Source organism: Rattus norvegicus, chromosome 7 (assembly GCF_036323735.1).
Source record: "Rattus norvegicus strain BN/NHsdMcwi chromosome 7, GRCr8, whole genome shotgun sequence".
Classification (NCBI taxonomy): domain Eukaryota; kingdom Metazoa; phylum Chordata; class Mammalia; order Rodentia; family Muridae; genus Rattus; species Rattus norvegicus.
The window spans coordinates 17,180,022-17,199,966 of record NC_086025.1 but is presented as its reverse complement, the minus strand read 5'-3'; the positions used below and the strand labels follow the sequence as shown (position 1 = coordinate 17,199,966).

At 43.2% G+C, this 19,945-nt stretch overlaps 1 long non-coding RNA gene across 1 annotated transcript; it reads right to left on the bottom strand.

The window, feature by feature from the left end:
* Nucleotides 1–6,087: 6,087 nt before the first annotated feature.
* LOC134479839 (uncharacterized) lies at nucleotides 6,088–19,942 on the bottom strand. Its single transcript, XR_010053635.1, has 2 exons — nucleotides 19,656–19,942; nucleotides 6,088–7,620 (listed from the first exon to the last, which is right to left on the bottom strand). It is a non-coding gene; the product is annotated as an uncharacterized LOC134479839 (long non-coding RNA).
* Nucleotides 19,943–19,945: the final 3 nt, after the last annotated feature.

The following is a 19,945-nucleotide window of genomic DNA, read 5'->3' as shown; positions in this document are numbered from 1 at the left end:
ACCTATGATCTATAGGGTCAGGTTAGCAGAGGGTCAGCCCACTGCTCAGTAACAATATTTCTGTATTAGCTACTTTTCTTGCTGTGAGGATGATAAAACACCGGACAAAGGTGATGTGCCGAGGAAAGGCGCTCTTATTTTGCCTGTAGTTTGAGGATATTGTCCACCATGGTGGGGAAATCATGGCCAGTCCATGGAATTGTTCCATTCGCACCCACAGTGCAGGTCCCACCCATCAAGCTTCCCTGCAATGTCCTTACATACACACCCCAGAGGTTGTTTCCTAGGTGATCCTAAGGCCTGTCAAACTGAAAATCGAAATTAACCATCACAGCATTGTAATTAGTACCATGTGTGTCTGGAGGTAGGCGCAGGACGCTCGAGGCCACACCAATCCTATCCACACTGTGGAAGCAGAGGATAAAGAGCAATACTCATGCCATGGCATTTTATAAGAGCAACAGAAAAGCAACCAGTACAGATAGGGTGTGTTAAAATAGCACAAGTATCTTTAGAATATGAAATACCCACCCTAAGTGTACTGAACACTTGGTCCCCAGATGGTGGCCTCTCTGGGAAGGTTGCTCAGCCTTTGGAGGTAGCTCTTCACTAAAGAAAATGGGTTGGTGGAGGTGAGCCTTGAGATTCTTAGCCTTGTCACACTTTGTTCTTTGTCCTGCTCTGCTTCCTGAGTGGTGCTGAAAGGAGACAGTAAGCCTCCTGCTCCTACTCATCCCTTCCCTTCTCTCCAATGTCTTCCTGAATTATAAGCCAAAATATGACTTTCCCTCCTTCAATTGCTTTAGTAGGGTGTGTTATAACAGGGAAGCAAGGCAACAAGCCACATTGCTCTACTTATCTCTTTGTTTTGCATGAGTCCTATCTGTACAAGGGCCAGAGGACTACCTCAGGTGTCTTTCTCAGGATGCACTTCCTTTGAGACAGGGTTTCCTTTTAGCCTGGAGCTAACTAATTAGATATACCCTAAAGATACGCCTGTCTCAAATGGCTAAGTTCAAAAACTCAGGTGACAGCATATGCTGGCGAGGATGTGGAGAAAGAGGAACACTCCTCTATTGTTGGTGGGATTGCAGACTGGTACAACCATTCTGGAAATCAGTCTGGAGGTTCCTCAGAAAATTGGACATTGAACTACCTGAGGACTCAGCTATACCTCTCTTGGGCATATACCCAAAAGATGCCCCAACATATAACAAAGACACATGCTCCACTATGTTCATAGTAGTCTTATTTATAATACCCAGAAGCTGGTAAGAACCCAGATGCCCTTCAACAGAGGAATGGATACAGAAAATGTGGTACATCTACACAATGGAATACTACTCAGCTATCAACTACAATGACTTTATGAAATTCATAGGCAAATGGATGGAACTGGAAAATATCATCCTGAGTGAGGTAACCCAATCGCAGAAAAACACACATGGTATGTACTCATTGATAAGTGGCTATTAGCCCAAATACTCGAATTGCCCTAGATGCACAGAACACGTGAAATTGAAGAAGGATGACCAAAATGCGAATGCTTTATTCCTTCTTTAAAAGGATAACAAGAATACACTTAGGAGGGAATAGAGAGGCAAAGTTTAGAACAGAGGCTGAAGGAACACCCATTCAGAGCCTGCCCCACATGTGGCCAATACATATACAGCCACCAAACTAGATAGATGGATGAAGCAAAGAAGTGCAGGCTGACAGGAACCAGATGTAGATCTCTCCTGAGAGACACACCTAGAATACAGCAAATACATAGGCAAATGCCAGCAGCAAACCACTGAACTGAGAACAGGACCCCCATTGAAGGAATCAGAGAAAAGACTGAAAGAGCTTGAAGGAGCTTAAGACCCCGTATGAACAGCAATGCCAACCAACCAGAGCTTCCAGGGACCAAGCCACTACCCAAAGATTATACATGGACTGACACTGGGCTCCAACTGCATAAGTAGCAATGAATAGCCTAGTAAGAGCACCAGTGGAAGGGGAAGCCCTTGGCCCTGCCAAGACTGAACCCAGTGAACGTGATTGTTGGGGGGAGGGCGGTAATGGGGGGAGGGTGGGGAGGGGAACACCCATAGAGAATGGGAGGGGGGGTTAGGGGGATGTTGGCCCAGAAACCGGGAAAAGTTATAACAATCGAAATGTAGATAAGAAATATCCAACTTAATAAAAATGGAGGAAAAGAAAAAAAGATATGACTGTCTCCACTCTTCTGTGTATAGCACTATGTAGCCCTGGTTTCCAGAGATAGACCTCAGGTCCTCAAAGCAAGAACTTTATTTATTGAGCTTTTTCTCCAGCCTCCTAATGCACACATGGTACTTCAGTGGTTAAATATATGACTGTGTGAGAATCTTCATACCTGGTGCCCTGCTTTGGAACCTCCGTGGTCCTACTGGCATTGCCAATCATGCTGCATGCTGTCCTAAGCCAGCAGCAACTGTGTCCCCTTTTCCATTGCCGTTTTCTCTCACATGTAGCTAAGGGCTGGCTCACCATGACACCCCTTTCTCCCCAATAATTCCAGCTGTATTGTAACAGAGCAGAAACTGACGTGGTCTGGATTATCACCTATGTGAACTTGTTCTCCAAAATTGATATTTACCTGATTTCTAAGGTAATGTGTTGAGCTGAGTTTAGGAGCCATGAACCCCAGGTACATGAAGTCAGGATCTCCCACTTGTAGGTATAATTGGTAATTGAGGCCTGGAAATTCTTGTGTGGACTGTGCTGTGCATTGTAGTTTAATTGACAGTACTGTGTAACTGTTTCCTCCGTGTCGAATGTAGTCGTTGCCATCTTGATTCAGTATCATGACTCACAGAGACCCCCATGTGCCCTGTTAGCATGCACTCCAGAGAGAGATGAGTTCTTGGGGCTCCTGTGAGATCTTCAGGAGTAGCCTCTCTCCCCTGTGATTCCAGTCCTGACTCCATAGGGGTAAACGCGTGACCAGAATAAGGCTTCTCTGGGGGCATAGCTACCCAGAAGTTCCCTCAGGGTCTTCCCAGCAGTGTCACTGCCTTTGGGTCACTTATACTTCTATAAGTATCTCCCATAACTTAATTGGCTCACCAAACTGGACCTGAAGAGAAAATTCTTTGGTCTGACAGCTTCTTAAAAATCACAACAAGCCATATCGCTTGCCTCTACTCTTTACCTGCTGACAGTAGTCTGTCCTCCAGCTATTATGAGCATACATACAAAAAAAGGCTCCAATATATTGCCAAATGTCCTCTGGGGAACAAAATCATTTCCATTATTGTGACACCTTTTTGATTTATCAGTGTCTCCAATATATAATTGAAACCGGAAGTGAAGTGAAAGTAGTTTGTGTGGGAAGTGACCTCAGTACAACAGTCTGAAGGACCGAGGAAGTATGTTTTTATTTTTCTTGTTCTAATAAATAAATAAATAAATAAATCTGTCAAGAAGAAACGTAATGAAGGAATTGTCGCGACCACTCCGGCCAGCAAGGAAGACGCAACACTGTCGGATTCTTCTCAACAGCCTTTATTGCATTGTTGATATGGGGACCCCGAGCAGCAAGGGCGCTCGCCTTATAAACATAACAGACTATGGTTGTATACTTGTCCTCCAGGGATTGGTGGAGCATGAAGCACCTCATTAGCATGAATATCGCCCCGGCCTGATAGCTGCCGGAGGTATGCCAACACATGTGCTGCACAGGTGTTTACCACAATCGAGTACCGGATGTTGGTGCCATCTTTTTAGACCACATCGCTCCCTACAAGGAATGTTATTTTGGCTTACAGTTTGTGGGAACACAGTCCATCGTGTTGGTGAGGAAGGACAGTGGCAGGACGGAGAGGGTTCGGGGCACATTATATCCATACTCAGGAAGGAGAAAAGGATGAGCAACCAACTGGTGAAGCCAGGCTAATAAACCTTGAGGCGATCCCCCACATGAACCCACTTCCTCCTCCAAGCCACCACCTTCTGCAGATTTCACATCCTTCCTTAGAGAGCCTCCAGATGAAGACCAAGTCTTCAAACATGAAGGGCTATGCAGGACATTTCACCTTTGACTCACAACAGGAGGGGTATCAGAAGAAGAAAGAAAGCTAATAAGCAGGTTGCTGTTGTGCATTGTATAACATGAGGGCTGCCTTCCTGGGGACTTCTCCCTTGAGGAACATGATGTTTTCTTATTTCCACCAGGCAGCACAAGACCATAACCAGAAATTTGGAGCCACATTTAATTATTAAATACTATCTAGGACAATGGACAATGGTCAGATCCAAATTCAGGATTCCCAGAGTAGCCAGAACTACTTTATTCAGAGACTTCTAGAGGCAAAACCCACAAGGCTATGTGCTTTCTGTCTTTGTCCAACAGGGGCAAGCATCCATCATGATGTACCTCCTGCCTACTTCTGATGAAGCACATGCTGTGCAGTTAGGGCAACCAAGTTGGCTTAAAGAAGCAAGAACATGTGGCCTATTATCTTACATGACCAATATCCCCCAGCACTCCAGGCACATAGAAGGAGAAAGAAATGTGAAAATTTTCTCACTTTTCATATGCCTTAAATCATTTTCTCTTCATACTTTTATAACTTACTTAAGCTTTTATATCCCCAGATATGAAATTACTTTCTTTGACTCTCATAACTTTCATAAACTGTAAACCATTTTTCCTCTTTAACCATTTCCCATAAGACAGTTGTTGATTGCTGAGAGCAGTCCTTTATTGTGGGGATAATCTTCTTGTGCATTGTGTAAAGGTTTCTTTGTATTATTCAAATGTTGATTTCTGTACCAGCAGATTGCTGAGTACAGTCTGAACATTGCTATCATTTTCATGAAGCATCACTTGTCTCAGTGTTTGCTTTAATAAGGAGCTGACAGCCTATGGCAGGGCAGGAGAGGAAAGGGGAACACCTGGGTAGAGAGAGAAACTCTGGGACAGAATAGTGTGTGTGTGTGTGTGTGTGTGTGTGTGTGTGTTGTGTGTGTGTGCATGTGTGTGTCTGTATGTCTGTGTGTGTATTTGTGTCTCTCTGTGTGTGGGGGTCTGTGTGTATATGTGTCTATGTGTGTCTGTGTGTGTGTGTTTGTGTCTGTGTGTGTCTGTCTGTGTGTGGGAGGGTGGGTCTGTGTGTGTATGTCTGTTTGTGTGTGTGTGTGTATGTGTGTATGTGTGTGTGTGTGTGTGTGTGTGTGTGTGTGTGTGTGTGTGTAGTATTCACTAGCCAGACAAGGAAGAAGAAACAGGTGCCAAGACTGAAGGAGAGATAACAGGACACGTGGCAGAATGTGGATTAGAATAAATGGGTTGATTCAGTTATATGAGCTAGTTGGGAATGAACCTAAACTATAAGGTCTAATCTTAATAAATAATAGTAAGTCTCTGTGTCATTATTGGAGGCTGGTGGGTTGAGGCTGCCAGGTTGAGACAGTCTGGAAATAATTTATTATTTCTTTAAATAAAGGAATAATAAAAAGTTACATCAGAAACCTGTTTATCTTTTTGTGAAGCCTGTTAGCAAGGTAAACCTGTCTACCTTTTCTGAACAAGAGATCTTGTTTTTGTGATGTCCTCACTCCCTTGCTTGTGCTTCTGAATAAATGACCTATAGACTAGCCTGTGTCTGAGAATTTTCAGGGAGCCCATTTTAGGACAGATTATAAATACACATTTCACAGAAGGGGGAATAGGAGAGACCAACAGGCCTAGGGACAGAGGATCAACTTCAGTGCTCAGATATATTCAAACTACAGAGGGAAGCACCATTTTGTCTCAAAGTTTGGCAAAAAAAAATTTTGTGGTTGTGTTTTGAGATAAGGTTTCAGGTGGCGCAGGACAGCCTCACACTGGCTCTGACCTCAAACTTCGGATCCTCTTGCTTTCAGTTCCTGAATGCTGGCTTAAGGCTATGATGGACATTGTTGATTATTGGCTTGACTGTCTAGAATCAGCTAAAACCCAAAAATCCAGGACTCCAGCCCTACACAGCCATTGTTGAGCTACTTGAACTACAGACTGCAAGCCACTCTAAGAAATCACACCAGCTCTGTCCCTGCAGTGAGTTGTGTAGGCTTAGGTTTTTCAAAATCTACTTTAATAAGAATCCTCAAATGCTTCGACCCACTCTCCTTCTAGTCCACTGTCCAAAGGTTGGAGAGAAAAATGGTAACTAGGACAAGGGTATGTGGACCAGAATAGAAGTAGGTCTTTGGGGGTGATTCCAGTCTTTGTTGTTGAGATACCAGCAGTCCAATTTGGTAGTGGTAGGATATCAAATACAGATCAGCAGTGGAGGTATGATCTAGCAGAAACAGACAGTCCTCCACTATGGGAGTGACCAGAACCAGCTGGGGTGCCAGGAGAAACTCTCTGCCATACCTCTCTCAATGAAGTGAAGATCAGTGAAGACTGAAGACCAACGAAACATTGCAAGGCTAGCTGTGCAAGCACCCCATCACTGTCTGTTGAGTCCTATGTATGTATACTCTCTCCAAACATCACCTGTCCTGCTGCAGGTCTTGCCTAAGCAAAATACCACATGAGTCTGCATCGCATGACACAAACAGAAACTTCCACTTCATAGCTGTGACTACTCTGCAGGCAGACGCCACAATACCAGATTCACGTGGTTTACTATAGGGATTGATCCCGGGACTTCAGTGTCCCAGGCAACCACTGTACTGCCTGAGTAGGATCCACAGACTAGAACTGTGGACTGTCTAAGGCACTGGGAGGATGTGGAGAAACTAATGTAGTTCTATGAATATGTCACCCAGCACAGTGCCCTGACATCTAAGCACAACTCCAGGGTTAGCAGTCCCCACTCACTCTCAACTCCATCCCACCTGACAGCTGAACAAGCTGTTCTTCAAGGCCTCTGGTGGCTTCCCTACCCTGGCCAGCTCTCTGCTCCCCTCCCTTCTCCTTTTGAACCTTTCTCCTGTAATCCATTCTTTTTCTGCCTTGCATTCAGTTGGCCACCTCTCTTACTGAATTGAGAATGTGAAAGGAAAACAATGTGCATGTGTTTCGTCTGTCTCAGTGAGGCAGTCCTCAGTGTGTGTCTGTGCACTCCACACCCCTATATGGCTTCCTCGCCTGTCTGCTCTCTAGGTTGCCTCTGTGCTGCCCATCTCTCCTACGCTGTAGTATCACTCACATCAACAAGTGTTGTAATCCGACACAAGAAACAGTGGAAGGGGGGAGGGGAGGAAGAATAAATAAAGGAAAGAAAATGTCTTTGTTTGAACTTCTCTTTCTATAGCTCATTTACAGCAGCATATCTCCAGGGAGTTGTTTATATTCTGCCTTCTTGTTGGGCCCATCAGCATTGACTGATGTCATCCTTCTTGAAGCCCTTGGAAAGCTTCTGTGTCTCTCGCTTGAGTCTTCCCTTGTGGCCTCCACTCTTCATTCAGCTATTTCCCCACCTTTCCAGTCACCTCATGTTTGTTTGGCCTGAGGCCCCAGCGCCTCTACCAGTTCTGCATGGACACATATCCCTTCTTCCATTTGCAGCAAGGCCACTGTCATGGCATCCTGTCTGGCCACTTCCTCTTTTCCTTGTTTCTCTGAAAGCTTCTCTCTACTGAACTGCTAGCGAGCAGGACCTTTCAAACAGCAATAACAAAAGCTCTGAGTCAGATCTCGTTCTTTTCTTTAAAATCCTTCCTACTCAAAACAGAACCCAAAGTTTCTAGGTGGTAGAGGAAATCCCATCTGATGGCTCCAGCTCCCTCCTGTTTCCTGTTTCTCCCTCCCTCCCTCCTTCTTCTCTCAGCTCCTCAATGCCATTTCCAGAACTGCCTTGTGTTTCCCATCTCAGGGTTCAGCTAATTCCTACCCCAGAATATTCCATTTCCAGATATCCACATGGCTACTCTCCCTCAATCTCATCTCTGTTCAAATGTCACTCCATTCTCAGAGAGTCTTCTGCTGAGCCCTCCATCTAAATAGCAACCTCGCCAGTCTCTGCCTTCCTATCCTGATTTATTTTCTTCTTTGCTTTATATAGAGCATTATATATTTATAGTGTCCTTTCTTCCCTTACTAAAACAGCGGGAAGCTGTATTTATTTTTGATTACACCCTGTTCCCATCCTCATTGTATTTAGCACAGATAGGTATCCAGTAAATCTATGCTGAATGAAGGAAAGAATAGACTCAGATCTAAGCCAACAGCTTCATCGCAGAACTTTTCACCACAACAAAGTACTTGGAGCAATATTAATGCCCTTGTGTGAGGTCCTGGAGAAATAAAATGAATAAAATGCTTTATTCAATTATTATAAGAAATAAACTATTTATGTGTCCAGCTATCAGTTTGGGTAGATCTGAAGAACACAAGTTCAGGTGGAAGGAAACAAGAGACTGAGAATAGGGAATAAATGAGAGAATGTCCAAGTAAAATAGATAAGTAGTAAGATACACTCGGATCACATTAAGGCTCCTCCGCAAACTGTCCGTGATGGGGTTCTCTCGGCTGAGTTCAATTGTATGCTCAAGTTTTAAAAGTAAACCAAAACCACAAAGTCTGTGAGGAAGAGGAGTTGTTTCTTACTTAACTGGAGACTGTAGGACCTGACTCCTTCGAAGTGCAGGTGAGAGCCAGGGACTGGGCTCATGAAAGTGGTGTGTCTCTGAAGGAGGCAAAGAATGAGAAAACTCAGTCCTCTGCAAGAGGTTGAAACAGGAGGAGGAGGTAAGCTACAAAAAGAAAAAATCCAGGACAACGCACAGAGGGCCCTACAGTGTGTAAAGCAGGAGAAGCGAAACCATCGATAAAACCTCCGAGCCTTGAGTATGTCAGGCCAGGGTTCTACCTCTGAGCTACACTCTGCCCTCTGTAATTATACCTCCTTTTATTTAAATGAACAAGTATTATACAGAAGGTAGTCTTGATATTGAAAAAATTAATTTTGAAAAGAATGCTTTAGACTCTCCTCATAACCAAAACGGTAGAGCATTTACGTTTTAAAAATGAATAATCTTTTAAACAATGACTTTTATTTAAATTTGAAAAAGCGCAGGAGATAGCCGAACAGTCAGTGCTTCAAATGTGTAAGCAAGACTACAGTCTGGTCCTGTGAGCCTCAGTTGCATAGACATTCCAGTCTGTTCTGTGTGTTATCTTCAGGTAGGTTTTAGATTTCATAATGAATAGAAATGTGAAGATCAAAGACACAAATCAAGAAATTCATTCCCAGGTAGAAGTTACGCCAGGTGCAGCCATTTTGTGAACATTTATACATTCACATGAATCATACCTTACTTACCTTAGTTATCTGAGTCCATTTAGTCATAAAATGTAATTGTAGTACTATAAGAATGGCTACAATATCTAATACTTACACAGGCATTTTTTTCTCTGTTTTTTAACATGACATTGCTCATGAAACAGAGAGTGCAGCACAAAGGACCTGTTAGCCATGGGAATCCCAACTTTCCAGTCCCACCTTGTCTCCCTTAGATGTTCCAGAATTGTTCCTTGGCTGTTCTAGAGCCCCTCCCTCCCTTCCCACTTTCCAGAACTTTCAGAGTGAGCTCTCAACTTTTGACTGACTCACCCACCCACCTTAATACTCTGCCCATTGCTCCCTACCACTGCCCACAAAGCCTGGAAGACATACTTGCTGCTTCCCTTGACCACTTTTTACTTCCCTATCTCTGCCACAATGATCCCAGAATTCAGTTGTGATGACCACAGGGCCTTTGCATATGCTTCTTCCACAAACAAGAACACTACTTCCGTCCTTCCTCCTGATAATGATATTTACCTCCAGCTTCCTAGCTCACAGGTCTCTCCATAGGTATGGTACTGATATTCCAGTAGTTTGAGTAGATAGAAAACGTTCCTTCTTTATGCATCAATATTCTAGTGAGAGCGTCACAGTAATGTATAAATGTGCAGCATGACATGGGCCTTGGCATGTGTGCTAAGAAGAGAAAGAGGCAGCACTGGAGGGGTAACCTTGGTGTAGATATGGAGTAAGGAAAGGGCTTCAGGGCAGAGCCGTGGAGGTAGGATTGACACTTGGGACAGGTGGACAGAAAAGACCTCTCAGTTAAGCGGCATTTGATTGCAGCCGGAAAGAAGAGAGAAATCAAGGGTTTAATGAGGCAAACCCAGCAGGCAGTGTGAGATTAAGCCCAAAGTCCTGACACAGGCTGTTCTTCACAGTCTCTGGAAGAATAAGAGGCCAGCTATAGAGCAGGCTGAGCTGTGGACTGGGCAGCACAGTGGAGGAGCTGAGGTCTGGAGGCAGTGGGGAAGAGCTTACCTGATGTGGAGGCTGGGCGCTATACAAAGTAGTTTCCTGTGCAGAAGAAAGAGGGTAATGGTTGGGTCTGAAGGGATGAGATCCAGGATTCAAAGTATATTTCTGAAGAAGGACTCGGGCTGTTCGATGGGTCACAGCCAACAGTAGGCTCTGAGAGCCTGTGGGAGCCCACACCTCAAGAGTAAGGAATGGTGGAGGAGAAATGAGGGAATTCTAGGTTTTCACTGAGGGTAAAGCCAATGGGCTTCTTGGAGCCCTCTCTGGTCTGGGTCAGGCCCATTGTGTCCCTGCCTCAGATCTCCTCCAGGTCACAGGGTTGTGTCCTTTGTGTGGTTTTGAGATAAGAAACGTTGCAGCTGTTGATGGTCTTTCTGACCCAGAGAGGAATGAGATGGTCCAGGACAAGGAGGGTCCCTCTTCGGTCCTGCTTGGAGAACTACAGCAAGGCTAGAGGGATACACAGTGCAAATGGACAGAGTCACTGCTGGGTTTGCCCAGGTTAACGAGTGGGAAGGGAGGAGGACCCCTTGGGCTACACTCATGTTCTGTGCCACTGAGCCAAGGCCCAGAGGAGGAACATAGACACGGGGCTTCCATGTTGGGTTCTCATAACAAAGAAGAGCTTGGCCTGGGGCAAGATCTGAGCGGAATGTGATGGCCTGAGAAGAAATGGGATCGCAGTATGTGAGGACAGAGGTTTCATAAGGCACGTGGGACAGATCCCAGAAGCAGCACATGCCCCTAACTGTGTCTGCAATTCCATGGAATATTCCAAACCCTCGCTTTGTCTTCTTCTGGCTCTGTGGCCAATGAACACTTGAAACGTGCCTCTGTGGCCAAGAAATGAAAATTTGATTTTGGGTTTGTTTTTGTTGTTGTGGTCTTTGGTGTTCTGTTTGGTTTTGTTTTTTGTTGTTTGTTTGTTTTGAAAGATTGACTGGACTTAAATGTAAAAATCCAATGTTGCTAGTGGTTGGTGCTGGGCACAAAAGCAGGAAATTTAGGCAAGAGACCAATGTTCTTTGTCTCATACAGCAGGGAAACTCTGAATTGTTTGTGTCCAGGAAGTTCCTGGAATCACCAAGAGGCCCAGACCCAGGAACTGTCCTCACAGGAGCTAGTGTGGGAAGGTAGAGACAGAGACCCACTGCCCACTGCACCCTTGGCTTCACCCAGTTAAGACCACCATTCCCCCTGCCTTTAACACAACTGCTGGGTAATGAGGGTAGCTGAATAGACACTGCCCTGAAAACACAAACAAAAACACCTGGAGTGTTCTTAGCAAAGAAGGATTCTGATAACAGGCTAACAGTAAGTCCATGCAAGAGTAATGGCTAGGTTTACATATTTAGCACCCAGTACCATGTGACTTTTAGGCATTTGTTTTGTTGTTTTGTTTTGAAACAGGGTCTCATAAAAACAGGAAGATCTCATGGGTAACCTTGAGTTTCTGATCCTTTCTGCCTCTTCCCCTGGGATTTCAGGCTCACCTGATTTTAGAGTCTGGGTTTCAGAGCAGTTTAGGCAAGCTTCCTATCAACTGAGCTATACCCTAGCCAGCCATGGATATCTTAAATGGAAATTCAATGACAGTTCAGAAAAACAGTGAGAGTGGCTAAAGCTGCCCTGTAATTCTTCCTTGGCACTGCTGGGGCCAACATGCTAGAGGATCAAACTTCTTTAAAGAGCCACACTGTCATTTTGATACTACATGGCAAAAGATCCCTTCTCAGCAGGTGAACTGGCTTGTGCTGGGTGGTACAGTGAGTAAGCAGTAGCACCTTTAAACAGAGGCTTCCTGTATTAGTTAGGGTTCTCTAGAGTAACAGAATCATAGAGAGAGTCTCTATCATCTATCTATCTATCTATCTATCTATCTATCTATCTATCTCTCCATCTATCCATCTATCTATCTATCATATGTATATATGTGCATACCTATATGAATAATACATATATCATTATTTATATAGTATATATTGTTATATATAATTATTTATGCATATATGTATACATGTATTATATGTATACTATATGTGTATTATAGTATACATATGTACTTTATGTGTGTGTGCATGTATATTCTATATGTACATTATATGTGTATATGTATATTATATGTATATATTGCATATATATGATTTATCAGAATTACTTATAGGCTACAGTCCAGCTAATTCAACAACAGCTGGCTGTGAATGGAATGTCCAAGAATCCAGTTGTTGCTCAGTCCACAAGGCAGGATGTCTCATCATATCTGGTCTGCAGTATACACTGCAATCCTGAAGAAGGAGGTTCCAGTACCAGTGAAGGGATGGGTAGTCTAGCAAGGTGAGGGTGAGCAACCAAAGAGCAGAAGTCTACTCTGTCTCTGTCTTTTACGTAGACTTCCAGCAGAAGGTTTGGCACAGATTAAAGTTTTTCTAATCTCAAGATCTGCATTAAAGATGTGTGTCTTCCTCAAAGGTCTGGACTAGAAGTGTACTCACCCATTTCAAACCAAGCAAAAAAATCTCTCATAGCTGTACCCTCCGTTTCTGGATTATAGTTCACTCTGATTATAATCAGACCACCAATAACAGCCATTATGCTCACCAAAGTAAGAGGCTCAAGGAACCCACTCTATCTCAGCCCCAGCTCATTAAACACACAGGGGCACTCACTACTTGACCAGACCCCTGTGCTATGTAGCCCATGATACAGAGAGGCAGTGAGGAGTGAGTTCCCTGAGAGCCTTCCCCATCTGTGGCTAGTCAAGACTTTGGGCAATAATACTTCTCTGTGGCTCAGCTTCTGGGTGAAAAGGGACTGGTGATGACACCAAATGTTTGTGTGAGAACGGCCAGCTATTGGGCCCTGGCCGGTGCTCCTCATGCATCAACTTCTGCCTCTGCTATTCCTGTGTCCTGGTAACTCCTGAGAAAAGTGCATGAGGATGACTCCAGGAGCCAGTCAATCATCATTTCTTGAATTGATATTTTTAAAAAAATATTTAAAGCACTTTATTTAACCATGTGGCTAGTAGTCAATCCACAGTGGTGCTTGGTAATGTCACTTTAGGAAGTTTGAGCCTTAATTACGTCTTACGGGAAGAAAGGAATTAGAGGTGTAGAGGTTCTTGACACTTAAAGCTCCAGAATCCAGCTGTTACTAATGCAGATACTCACGCAGGGTTGTAGGTATAAATATTGGAAATTTAAGCCAATGAAATAGGAAGATTGGACTAAACTTTACAGGAAGGTTCCCTGAGGGGGTTAATAAGTGTCCTTAGGTAAATTTGGGAAACCTGGGGTCAAGTTAAGTGGATTACTGCTATCTGTCCCAGAGGTCTATCTTCATGAATAGCAGTGTCTTTTTTCCTCTCCTTGTGATGAACTCTGCAAGCACATAGGTTATTGTGTCCTTCTCACTCTACCCTGAAGACACAGAGCAGGTTGCAGCCTGTCCCTGTCTGTCCAACTGTCCATTATAGTGACTCACACACTATACCCATTTTCATCTCTGGTCCTCCTATGGTACTTTTAGAGTTTGTGGTCCAGCTCTTCCCCTCTCCTTGACCTCCTCTCCATCGCTTGGAGGTCAGCAGCAATGTGAGACCCACTGCAAGTCCTTCCTGGGCTTCTCTTTGAGCTGATGCCCAAGACACTGTGCTGGGAAGCCAGCCCAGGATGCACCCTGGGGTGGGTGTGGCTGGCCCAGAAGGAAGCTTCCCTTAAAGGTGGGAAGACCAAGTGCTGTCTTCCCCAGCATTCACATGGTTAAGGTTGTAATCCCTGATGTGATATCATTTGAGGGAAAGTTGAAGAGGTAAAGAGGGTGGGGCTCTGAGACCTCATGGTGGGACTAATGGCCTGATTTTTAAAAAGAGATCAAAACTCAAAATATGTATTTCTTTGTGAACCTAGCCTTTCACAGCTGAACTATCTCTCCAGCCCTATACTTAACCAAGAAGCTATTTGCAATTAATGCCCACTTGTAAGGGGAAATTCAGGTTTCTCCAGTGAGGTGTCACTGGGCATATCAACCACATTTAAGAACAGGTTCAGGAGTAGTTGTCCAACACAAAACAAACTCAATGTTTGTATAGTTTCTCTTTTATTTTGGCCATTATTTTCTTGGTTTTGTTTGTTTCAATTTTCATCTTTTTGGGTGTTTCTTTTTGTTTTTCAGAGAGAGGGAGGGGTGGAGGGAGGGAGGGAAAGGAGTGGGAGGGAGGAAGAGAGAGGAAGAGAGGAATAGCAGTATTAAAAGGAGAATAAGTACCTATAGAAAATTTAGGGCAGAGGAAGAGGTGGGAAGGGCTAGTATGCTCGCATGGACTGGGAAATGTGGGATGGGTACTTTTTATACTGAAGGAGCCTGAAGGCCAGCATGAGCATTGGTGTGTTGACAGATACCACAGGTAGCCATTTGTCCCTCTGCCTTTGATAGATGGCAATGAGTTTCCCAATTCCTGAGGAATGCTGGCTATTATCTAACCACCAGAAACCCTCCTGTAGTCCAGGCTGAGCTCATACCTGGATGTTTGGACTGCCTCTTGGAGTCAGGGGAATTGGAGTTTCCTTTGGCTCTGACATTGAACTTTATTTTAAACATGAATACAGTCAAGTCATGTTTATCTATTTTGTTTTTGATACTGCAGTTTTGGAGACACAGTCAGGAAAACTGCCACATACAATGTCATGATAATTTACACCTATGTTTTAATGTGTGAGTTTTATAATGTTAGCTCTTTTTATGACTTAAAAAAAGCTTTATTTATTTTATAAGTATACTGTAGCTGTCTTCAGACACACCAGAAGAGGGCATCAGAACCCCATTACAGATGATTCTGAGCCACCATGTGGTTGCTGGGAATTGAACTCAGGACCACTGGAAGAGCAGTCAGTGCTCTCAACCACTGAGGCATCTCTCCAGCCCATAACTTTAGCTCTTAACTTTGGCTCAGTTACTTATTCTAAGTTAGTTATGTGTTTAAAGTGTGAGGTGTAGGTTACACGGTAAGCAATTTGACTTCATCCAAAAAGATAGCTAATTTCTTTTCTCACCTTGGTAGTCTATGCCACACATGATGGGAGTCTCGTATTTCAGTAGAAACTGACCACATTTAAAAGGCTACTCATGTGATTCCAAGTGGAGTCTGACCATTCCAGAAAGCCAACTATGTAAACCAGGCTGGGGACGATGAGCCACATGGTTCAGTTGATCTAGAGACCAGCTTCCATCATGTTACCAATTAGTCAGTCTTGTGCATGTAATAAAAACCCAGTTCAGACTCTGAAAATAGAAGCTTAGATGTACTCTCTTGCCTGTGTGTGCTCTGTGATTTTTACTCGTTAGTGCCCAGAGTTGTTCACGTGCACTTACAGGAAGAAGAAAAACTCATTTGGAACCTCCTCAGGAAGACTGTCCTGTGTTTTGCTACTTTGGCTGGTTTGGATCTGCACACTTTCTCCATGATAAATAGTGTGATTCAGTGATTATAGTGAAGTGTAAGTATAGCAAATTATGAAAGCGGGATGTGGATTGAGGGAAGACTGTGAACTTGTAGGAGGTATCAGTAGTTAGGCTTCTCATGGGTCTTGTACTTTCTAATCTTGTAGTTGGCTTTGAAAGACGACAGGTAGTGGCAGAAGCAGGGTTTGTGAGCCCAAACCTGACTTGTTAGAGCACGCTAGTGGGAAAAAGAAACACGACCAGGCTGGTTTGGGAAACTTTGATTTCTGGGTGGATGCAGAGTTACTTGTGATGTGGAGGTGCAGTTTTCTGTGTCAGTTACTAGGAGACCTTTCCAGGGCAATTTTAAAGTGATACACCATAGTCCTAAGGAGCTGTCTCACTGCTTGCGTAGGAAATGAAGAGGAACAAGAAAGAAATGGGATGTATAGTCTCTTAGTCATTTTTATCTGTCATAGCTGGTGGATGGAAAGGAAAATGCTGGGGTCAATTCTGATGCTGACTAAGACTTAGCCTCTAGCTACTTTTATGTAAACTTTAATTTAAAAAGTAATTTATCACCTCCTCCCTCCCCTCTCCTTCTTCTAACTCCTCACATGCCCACTTGGTCCATCTCAAATTCACATCCTCTTTTTCTTTAAACAAGATTGTCATATGTGTGTATGTATGTATGTATGTATGTATGTATGTATGTATGTATGTATAGATAGATAGACATATCTATCTATATATATATCATATGTTATATCATTGATCATTCATATATATGCAATATGATACATAAAACACATAAATATATAAATACAAGTAGCAGAATTGTTTTCTGTTATTTGTATGAATGTTTTCAGGGATAGCCACATGGTATTGGATAACCAATTAGGATTCTTGTCATGAGGAGGACTATTTTCTTCCAATCTCAGCTTTCCTTAGTTACATGTAGTTCTTTGTCTAAGGATGATACCTTGTAAGGTTTCCCATGTCCACATTAGCATGTCTATTGATCTTTTAGCTTGTGGAGCACCCTAACAAAGGATGCAGTTTAAATTAAACTAAGAGAATTGATCTCTTCATAAGTCTTCATATTGGGACAATCTTAGGCCCATTCTGGTCTAAGAACTTCACGGCCTGTTCTAAAGGAAAATGCACTGTTGAACCCATTGTCAAGAAGCTTAGGATGTTTTACAAGAGAGTGGATAAGCAAAGAGGAAAATAAATGGTAAAAATCATCCAGACAGGGTCAAAGGACATTATTAATAAATGGGATGCATAAAGAAACATGACTGGAGCCAAAATCAAAGCCACAGTGCTACAGCTCAGAAGGCAGCTAGACAGAGGCCACCTTCCAGGTCTCCATACAGAAAGGCTCTAAGCAATTAAGTTAGTTGTTGGTGTTAGGGAGAGAGTCAAAGGACCATCAGATGCAGGTGTACATGAGCCTTCTAACTGGGGCAAACCTCACTCTGTGATGAGCAGGGTACGTAGTAAGGCTGGAGAATCACGTTACTAGACCAAGTAGCATAATAGGAGTCTAAGTATTCAAAAAACTAAATCCATTTAAACTACCTAAATGAAACAATTAGGTTTCATTCAGATATAAGCAAGAGTAACAGGAGATAATGGTAAACCCTAAGCTAACCCTAGCTCTTTCTATTGATTGCATAATGGAGATACTAGTTGTTTCCTGTGGCTTTATCTGTAGTGTAACCATGGATACAAAGTTGGAACAGCCTGAGCCAAGAGTGGAGCTAAGTCACAGTTTGGGAGGGAGTGATAATTGTTGACTTCATGCTTTTCTGTTATTGTTGTTTTGTTTTGTTTTTTTCTTGAGTATCTTGGGATATGTTTCCTAGTAGGATACAATCACCACTGTAGAGAACACCCACTGTCCATCTTGCAGTTTATAGGATTGTGAAAAAGCAGTGTCTCTCTACTGGGGTAATCATTTTCCTCCAGATAGATCGATCAAGATCTAGAGCTATTTTGTCACAGCTAACGTGAGATTTGGGCAGTAATAACTCAGTAAGTAAACACCAGGACACCTTTAAAGACTCTACAGCCCATGGGCCGTCTCCTTCCCCTCTGTCAAGTACTTTTCCAGCTTACATTTTCAAGAGTGAAAAGTTTAACACCCTCCCCCACTGCCCTATGTTATCTGTGTAGCATTCTGCAAGGGCTGTTAATCAACATCATTTTCTCTGAGTTAAAGTCAGCCTCAGTGCGGGATAGGAGGAATGAGGATCTTAAGACAGGTCTGGTAGTGTAAGAACAGGTAGGCCTATGAGAAGCCATGTACAGAAATTGGAACAAAAGTTTTAGTTGACCCAAAGATTACAGAACAAGGAGTAGGTGTCAACAGAGCAACTAGGGCACATCAGTGCTGTGGTGGTCCCCAAGCAGCCCTGAAGGAGAATCTGTCCAGATGTCCATCAGCCAAGGGAGTGAAAATGTACTATACGGTGGGGCCATTCCATGGATTATGACTCAATGTAAGATAATCCATGCAAGCATTTACTTACTTACTCAAAATATCTGTGACACAATCACATTATGGGGAGAAAAACTGTTCATTTGTATCCTGGGTATGGAGATTTCCTATGATTCTGTTCCAATAGCCTTGGGCACGAAATCATTCAAGTTAAGGTAAAGAGAGCTGCTATTAGAAGAAGCTGCACACTGTGGGGCAAGTCTGAAACAGTGAACAAGAACAAGAGTCTAATCCACCACCAACATACGATCCTTTGCTGGGAAACAAGCCTGCTCTACACAGCCTTGGGAACGAGCTAAGCCAGATTGGGGAATAAGGCAAGAACCATGATTCTATGTTGGTTTATGGGAGGACAGCACAACACTGACTGAGTTGTTTATAGGCTATAGGCTATGCCTGCTATGTACATATCCCACTCAACATTTGTTTTTATGCCTTCAGAGAATCCTGGGGGGTCTTTATATTAAGGATTACCTCAGAAAGTAAACACTTGACTGCAATGTACTATGCTTATAATGTGTGAACACACATGTGTTGTGTGTTTGGGAGTGTGTATTAGTGTTTCTGTGTGTCTGTGTGTGTTTGTATGTGCACACAGGTATGCATACCTCCATTGACAGTACACTCATCTAATGACCAGAATAAGGAAGGATTAGAGGAAACAATGCAGGACACTCTGAAGCAGAGAGAACTGATCACCCAGGAAAGTGACTTGGGAGAAACAGTGTAGAAGAATTGTGACATCTTTGAGATCAGGTAGGAACATAGGCTGGCAGAAGCCAGTTGGATTTCCTGTCCTATATAACTATCCTTTGTGGGTGACTGACCACCTACGTGGTTTCAGCCTCAATCAGCTAAAGAACTACTCAGAGTATTATTCTGGTACAGTTTATATGAATTTTGTCCATGATGCCCGACATCATATTAAGAAAGCATATTATCTGCTAGACAGATGGTTCAGAGGTTAAGAGCACTGTCTGCTCTTCCAGAGGTCCTCAGTTCAATTTCCAGCAACCACATGGTGGCTCACAACCATCTGTAATGGGATCCAATGTTCTCTCCTGGTATGTCTGAAGACATCGATGGAGTACTTATATACATAAAATAAATTTTAAAAAAAAGATGATGTCAATTTGTCTTTTAATTCCAGTGCTGGGGAGGCAGAGACAGGCAAATGAACAAAACCACATAAAACTCCATATACTTATTTTTATATAGAGTTGTCCCCCAATTTCCCCTTGATTCTTTTGGAGACAGAGTCTCTCTGTGTAGCCCTGGCTGTTCAGGAACTCATTTGGAACAGGCTAGCCTCCCTTCAGTGTTGGGGCTAAAAGCATACACCACCATGCTCAAATCCCTTTTTGTAGTTCAAATTTGTTTGAGACAGGGTATTTCTATATAGCCTTGGCGATTTGTAAACTCACTTTGTAGATGAGGTTGGCCTCGAACTCAACAGAGATCTGCTTGCTTCTGCCTCCCAAGTGCTGTACCACCACCACCTGGGATACATTCTCTTTGTCTTTATAGACACACTTGGGAATGGATTTTTCTCAACCTTCAGAATAGAAAAAAAATTCCTCTAAAAGCTATTTAGTTTCTGGTACTTTTGTTACATCAGTTCAAAAAGACTTATACTATACTACAAATATTATAAATGAAAACAGCTTTCACTTATGATGTTCTATTGTATTGTCCCCTGGAGCTGGAATTACAG